The sequence below is a fragment of the Furipterus horrens genome, unplaced genomic scaffold (genome assembly GCF_987537825.1).
Source record: "Furipterus horrens unplaced genomic scaffold, mFurHor1.1.pri manual_scaffold_6, whole genome shotgun sequence".
NCBI classification, from domain to species: Eukaryota; Metazoa; Chordata; class Mammalia; order Chiroptera; family Furipteridae; genus Furipterus; species Furipterus horrens.
Window position 1 is genome coordinate 26933583 of NW_028327176.1, and position 7755 is coordinate 26941337.

The following is a 7755-nucleotide window of genomic DNA, read 5'->3' on the forward strand; positions in this document are numbered from 1 at the left end:
CTCCCACTTCTCTATGGGACTGGCGCCTCTCTAGCTGTTGCCCTGGCCATCGTTCCCAGAGTGGGTGAGTCTGCAGACGTTCTAGGTTCGTGGGGGCCCTTTAAACAAGCAGACACTGCTGAGAGACTGGCAGTTTCTGCTTCCATCCCAACCCCCACTGGTCTGACTGTGCTGGGTCTGTGACCTTCGAGGTCTGGTGAGGAGCTGGGAATGCTCCCCAGGTGTCCCTCCCGACTTTTTAAACATGTGACTGCCCTTTCTGCCGGCCTGCCACTGCTGCCGCTGCTGCCACCACCACACCGCTAGCTCTCTGCCCTGGCGCCGCCCCTCCTACCTGTCTGGATGAGTATTTCTTCTTTATATCTTTGTTTGCTGGACTTCCATGCTGTTTGATTTTCTGGAACGTCTGGTTGTTTCTAGTTTTGAGGTAGTTGTATTCCTTCTTAGTTGTGGAGGGAGATGCAACATGTCTCTCTACACCTCCATCTTGGCTGGAAATCCCAATTATGCTTCATAACCCCAGCACCTTTTCCCCATTCTTTCCTTTCCCCCTCCCAGATAACAACTCCCAAATGATCTCCATATCTATGATTCTGTTCCTGTTCTGGTTGTTGCTGAGTTTGTTTGTTTTTTTAGATTCAGTTGTTGATAGTAGTGAATTTGTTGCCATTTTAATGTTTATAGCTTTGATCTTCTTTTTCCTTAAATAAGTCCCTTTAACATTTTTATAAAAATGGCTTGGTGATGACGAACTCCTTTAGCTTTACCTTTTCTGGGAAGCACTTTGTAGGCAATAAGGGACTGGAAAAAAGTACACAAAGTGATGAAAAGCAAAGACCTACAACCTAGATTACTTTATCCAGCAAATCTATCATTTAGAATGGAAGGGCAGATAAAGTGCTTCCCAGATATAGTAAGCTAAAAGAGTTCATCATCACCAAGCCATTATTATAGAAATGTTAAAGGGACTTATTTAAGAAAAAGAAGAAGATCAAAACTATAAACATTAAAATGGCAACAAATTCACAACTATCAACAACTGAATCTAAAAAAGAAACAAATTTTGCAGGCAAGAACGGGCTGGCAAAAGTGTTTAAAGTTTCTTTTGGGAAATCAGCTGATAATCGTATAGGAACCCTTTTGTAAGTAACTCTTCTTTTCTTGCTGCTTTTAAGATTCTCTCTTTATCTTTAACTTCTGGCATTTTAATTATGATGTGTCTTGGTATGGTCCTATTTGGGTCTAGCTTGTTTGGGACTCTCTGTGCTTCCTGGAATTGTATGTCTATTTCCTTCGACAAAGTAGGGAAGTTTTCCTTCATCATTTTTTCAAATAAGTTCAATTTCTTGTTCTTCCTCTTCTCCTTCTGGCACCCCTATGATTCGGGTATTGGCATGATCTAAGTTGTCCCAGAAGTTCCTAAGCCTCTCCTCACTTTTTTCAATTCTTCTTTGCTTTTTCTGTATTGGTTGACTGTTTATTTCTTCCTTATGCTCCAACTCATTGATTTGAACCCTGGTTTTCTTCCCTTCACCATTGGTTTTGTGTGGATTTTCCTTTGTTTCATTTAGCATAGCCTTCACTTCTTCCCTTCTGCGTTTGCCATATTCAAGCATATCTGTCAAGTCTGTAAGCATCTTTATCACCAGTGTCTTGAACTCTGCATCTGTTAGGTTGTCTATCTCCTCATCTGTTAGGTTGGCAATATCCTCATCACTTAGTTCTCTCACTGGAACCTTGACCTGCTCCCTCTTTTGGGCCATACTTCTCTGTCTCCTCAATTTGACAGGCTCCTGTGTTTGCCTGTGTCTTAGGTAGAGCCATTGCACCTGTTACATTGTAAGGGGTGGAGCCTTAGGAGTCAGTGAGGGGCAACCGTTTTCACCACGTTGTGGTGCCATATGTATGGGAGTGATCTGAGACAGAACAATGGGACTTCTCACCCCTTTTCCAGGCACTTCTCCCACTTCCTGTATGGGACTAGCGCCCCTGTAGCTGTTCCCTTTGGCTGTGGTTCCCAGAGTGGGTGGGTCTGTGGACATTCTAGGACCATAGGGGCCCTCTTAACAAGTGGACTCTGCTGAGACCAGCAGTTTCTTCCTCCACCCAACCCCTACTGTTTTTATTTTTTTAATATGCTTTATTGATTATGCTGTTTCAGTTTTCCCAATTTCTTTTCCCTTTGTTTCCCTCAACCCAGTGACCCCCCTTCCTCCAGTTGTCCTCCCCCCTTAGTCCATGCCCATTGGTTGTGCATATAGTTCTTCTCAACATCTTCCTGTCTACTCCATTCCCTCCTACTATGCTTAATTCCTGTACCATCTCCCTCCCTTTCCCTCTTCCCCCTCCCTGCTGACCTCCCCCAAAATGTTCCCCATACCTATAATTCTTTTCCCACTCTTGTTGCCTACTTAGTTTGCCTTTGTTTTGATTCCCTAGCTTGTTGTTGGTTGTTGTGATACCGTTTTCATTTTAATGTTCATAGTTTTGATCCTCCTTCTCCTAAAGAAGTCCCTTTAACATTTCATATAACAGTGGTTTGGATCTGATGAACTCCTTCAGTTTTACATTGTCCTGGAAGCACTTTCTCTGCCCTTCTATTCTGAATGATAGCTTCACTAGATAGAGTAATCGTGGTTGTAGGCTTTTGCTTTTCATTACTTTGAATATTTCTTGCCAGTCCCTTCTTGCCTACAGAGTTTCTTTGCAGAAATCAGCTGATAGTCTTATTGAGACCCCTTTGTATGTAATTCTCTTCTCTCTTGCTGCTTTTAAGATTCTCTCTTTACCCTTAATATTTGACATTTTGATTATAATGTGTCTTCATGTGTTTCTCCCTGGGTCAAGTTTTTTTGGAACTCTCTGTGCTTCCTGGACCTGTAAGTCTATTTCCTTCCCCAAGTTAGGGAAGTTCTGCTTCATTATTTTTTCACATAATTTTTCAATTTCCAGTTCTTCTTCACCTTCTGGAAACCCTATGATTTGGATGTTGGCCTGCTTATAGCTGTGCCATAGGTTTCTGAGCCTCTCCTCATTTTCCTCACTTTTCGTTTCCTCTTTCTGCACTGGTTGACTGTTCCTTCCCTATGTCCTGATTTATTGATTCCTGGTTTTCTTTCCCTCACCATTAGTTTCGGATGTGTTTTTGTTCATTTCAGCGGGACTAGCCTTCATTTCTTCCCCGTCTTGTTTAAGATCTGCTGTTAGGTCTGTAAGCATTCTTATAACTAAAACTCTAAACTGTGCCTCACAAAGATTTCCTATCTGCTGCTTCAGTAAAGTAGATATTTGCTGTCTGGTCAGCTGCGTCACTGGGATCTCTATCATGATCTGTGCCATCCTGACAGTTTTGTGTTTACCTTTGCTTCCTGGACGGGGCTGTCACACTGCCTACGCTATAGGGGGCAGAGCCCCATGCACTCTTCACAACCGAGCAACCCTTCTCACCATGCTATGGCATTTTCTGTGGGGGCAAGGGTCCAAGATGGATTCCTGCTGTTCACTCTCTGATGAGAGACCGGGAGCCGCCTCCTCCATCCTCACACCCTCCAGGCCTCACAGTCTGAGGCAGTGGGGGGTCTGCCTTCCCTGGCATTAGAATTGCAAGCTGATGGGTCTGGTCTGCAGTCAGGGGGTGCTCCCCAGGCACTTCTCACCTACCCTAAAATATGGGTGTCTGTGCTTACTGCCATCCTGCCGCTGCTGCTGCTGCCAGCACAGCTTGACCTCTCCGCCCTGGCTTCGCCCTTCTTACCCGTCTGGACAAGCACCACTTCTTTATAACTTCATACGTTGGATTTCCATTTATTTTCCGGAACTTCTGGTTATTTCTAGTTGTATTCCTTTTTAGTTGTGGAGGGAGATGGAGTGTGTCAGTCTAGGTCTCTATCTTGGCCGGAAGTCTCCTGTGTGTCCCCCTACTGTTTTTCATAGAAGCAATGAGACTTTATTTTCCCTGGTGCTGGAACTGTGAGCTGCGCAGTCTGGTCTGGTGTTGGGAGTGCTCCCCAGGTGTTCCTCTCTACTTTTTTAAATGTATGACTATGCTTTCCACAGGTCAGTCACAGCTGCTGTTGCCACACCACATCCTCTCTGCCCTGGCTATATCCCTCCTACCTGGTTGAGTATTTCTTCTTTATATCTTTGTTGGACTTCCATGCAGCTCGGTTTTCTGGAACCTCTGGTTGTCTTAAGTTTTGAGGTAGTTGTATTCCTTCTTAGTTTTAGAGGGGATGCAGCGTGTCCATCTACGCCGCCATCTTGGCTGCTGTATGTCCTTTTCAAAGTTATTTATTAACAAACCTCTGGTTGCAGAGTTTTTCCCTCATGTAATTAATTTAAAGTAAATTAAACATTTTGCATTACATGGTAAATGGAAGAGGGTTGAGACTCGTCTTTTTATATTACTGTATGTGTATTACTCAAGATTGTTTTAAAATTATACATATAGCTAAAGTAAGTTTTAGTTTAAAAATCCCTTCTTTATTACCATCACACAAATTATTAAATGATTAAATAATCTCATGGTGTTGGCAAGAGTATGGTGAAAGGAGTTCTGCAGTCAAGACAGACAGAGAAGCTATCTGGTCTAGATCCTGCAATTTATAGATGGAAAAACTGAGGCCCAGAGAGGGTAAGAGACTTACTTACAGTCACACAGCCAGGGAGGGCCACAGCCCAGACTCTTAATTCATTGCTCTTCAGAGTCAGTTTGTATGAAGTTAAGTGATTTAAATCTCTCCAGAGGCTTCTTTCTGAAAAATCTCTCTGGTAGGAGAGGTTCTGACAACATTTACCTCAAGGCTCAGCATTGGCCTCACTAGTTTCTCCCTTTAGAGCTCCATTTTCCTTGGGGACTAAGCTATTTTTGGCTTTCAGAGGCTTTATGAGGTGCTGCCTTCCCTGCCCATGCAACTGGATATCAGTCAATATCTGTTGGACTCATATGGGAGTAGATCTATACATGGAGGCAGGGAAAAGGAAAGCTGGATCACCAGGGCCCAATTTGCTGCTCACGGTTCACCAGGTAGGTTCTACCTGAGGGACTCAGGAGAAAGATCAGACTTTGCAAATGTCACTGGATTTGAGAAGACACTGTGTATGGGTCCACAACTTACTTTCTTGTTTCATCAGGAAATTAACCCCTTTCCATTTAGGGGGGGAACCCTGCATTTACCTTTATAGCCTGTTTCAACTTTTGGGAGGAACTTATTTCAAAGGCTCACTCTCTGCTGCCTTTGATTTATCCTGGATTTGCCCACAAATGCTCCAAAGAGCACTAATCCTGACATGTTGTAAACAACTCTGCATCCTACCACCTGCTTGGTGCCTGATAGATCTTGCAAGGTTGTGGATGGTCCCCTTCCTGAGCCCTTGCTCTGGATGTGGGTCTCTCACAGTTTACAAAACCACCTGGAGAGCCTCACCTACCTTCTTTCTCTGGATAACTCAGTCTGCATATGGCATTGAACTTCTTAAAAAAACATCTTCAGGAGGCCTCTACTTTACACAGAACCTGTCACTGTCTCTTCATCTGCTGATCACTCTAATCTCTTCTGCTCAATTTCAAGGCTTCCTACAATTGTATTATTGCTCAGCACTAGTTACCTTAACACAAGTATTTTCAACAGGTATGCTGCAAGAATTTTAAAAACATTTAATACCTGACTAATCAAGGGCACTGACTTCTTTTCCGTTAGATTATCAAATAGAAAATGATAACAGTCAACGCAATAGCCTTCTGGTGAGATTAATCAAAATCATACCTATTTTTTTCAGATTGGCAAAAAAGTATATTTTTTGGTGTACCACAGAATTTTAGTAATTAGTTTATGTGTGCCATGAGATGAAATTGAAAATCGCTGTCCTAACACAACCTATTACTGTGGACAAGCCAGCATCAAGGTGAGGACAAACAAGATCTTTATTCTGTCCCATCACTTCTTTATCAATAGGCGGTTTCCCCAATCTATTGCCATAGTGTCTGTTTGGTCTTCTGGCTCTGCCCGAAAGCACAGGTAACCACAGGGTGGTCAACATGCCAACAGAGGCCCAGGAGGCAATCCAGTGAGCCAGCCATGGAAGAACAGACCCAGGGGATGAAGGGGTGGTGGGGGCTTTGTGGAGGTGGCTGCAGCTCCTCTCCCAGCGGGATGCAGGTTCCCAGTGGGGTGGGGGTTATCGATTTTGCAGCAGGAACAGAACCTAGAGCACCTCCAAAATGTTTACATTTAAAAACCTTTTGAAACCTGAGGGAAAAAACAAATAAACGTAATAATGAATGTAACAAGAAATCCAGCCTGGATTATATTTGTCTTTATTTTGCAGTAGTAAAATATATTTAAAAAATTTAAGGGAGGGGCCCACTGAAACTCCCGCAGCTTAGCCTGCATCCTCTCGAAGGCCAAGGCTATCATCGGACCCCTGGAACGCCTGTCACTTGAAACGATTTCCGGGACACGCTTCTGCCCCGGAGTGCCCCTAGCAACCCGTTCAGAAGGGAAGAAGGGGCCACAGAAAACCTTCGGGGTGCAAGGCTCAGAAACTCCTGCCCCGTCTGGCTTTCGAAGTTCAGTCGCTGACCCCTTTGACCCGCCTTGGCCTGGGCGCTCCTTTGCTGCCGCATTGGCAGGCGCGGGGTTGGCACATTCAAGGGTTTGCCCCCTGCCGCCGACTTCCAGGGTCGGTCCACCCGCTCATTGGTCACACGGGGGCCGGGGGGCCGAGGGTAGCTGCCCCGCGCAACTGCGGCCGGGAGCTGAGGCCACCCCGCTCGGCCCCACCCCTCGGTCCGCGTCATTGCCGCAACAAGGCCCTCCCGCCCGCCTCCAGCTCGGCCAGGGGACTGACTAGGCCCTGCTACCCGCGCGCGCCCGCTCCGGGTTGGCGAAGCTCTACGGGGGAAGCAGAGATGGTTTCAGACCGCGGGGGCTGGGGGTCCTCCTCCCGCAGTGCCCCAGGAGAGGGGCTGCGCTCTATTCTAGGCCTCAGCGGCCCCGCCCATCACGGCCCCAAGCCACCCATTCCTTCATCCCCGGACACCCTTTGCGGGATTCCACCGTTTACTCTTCAGCAGATGGCCAGGCCGGATGGCACTGGGCAGCTCCGGCCCCAGCTCCTTCCGGCGGAGTCCTAAGTCACAGGTGCGCATGCTCCGTAGACGCCGGCACCAGCCCGGATGAGCCCTGATAGAGCCATCGCGAAGCCGGCCTAGCGGAGCTCCAGTGGCGCAATCGGTTAGCGCGCGGTACTTATACAGCAGTACATGCAGAGCAATGCCGAGGTTGTGAGTTCGAGCCTCACCTGGAGCACGTCTGTTTTGAATACCAGAGGCCCCCTTTTTATCTCCCTTCCACGGGAGTAAGTTAGTCTCTCCTTAGCCCTGTCTCAGTTCCGGTCTCTGACTGCTCAGAGCCTGTAGCCCCTCCGCTGTAGGCAGGACACGGATCGCAATTCGTTCTTGCTTTCCAAGCAACGTGTTGCCCCTGTGCACCACCCAGCTGCTCGAACTCAGATTACCCACTGCTCCCCCCTAGTTTTCCCCCTAGGCGTTTCCTTTAATGGCACCCAGTCCCCTGGCTACAGTACCGGGGATGCGGCTCGGAGGTCCCGGGGCGCTGCACACGTCATAGGGCACTCTCTCCGGGCATTGAGTTAGAAAATCCCAGGCGCCCCACTCTATGGGGCGTGCCTGAGCTCTCGGTGACCAGACAAGGTCCAGGTCCTGGCTTGCTGCTCCTCGTCCAGGGCCGGGCG

General features: G+C 47.0%; 1 non-coding gene across 1 annotated transcript; it reads left to right on the top strand.

Annotated features, from left to right (window-relative positions):
* Positions 1 to 7217: 7217 nt before the first annotated feature.
* TRNAI-UAU (transfer RNA isoleucine (anticodon UAU)) lies at positions 7218 to 7310 on the top strand. Its single transcript is given in 2 exon segments — positions 7218 to 7255; positions 7275 to 7310. It is a non-coding gene; the product is annotated as a tRNA-Ile (tRNA).
* Positions 7311 to 7755: the final 445 nt, after the last annotated feature.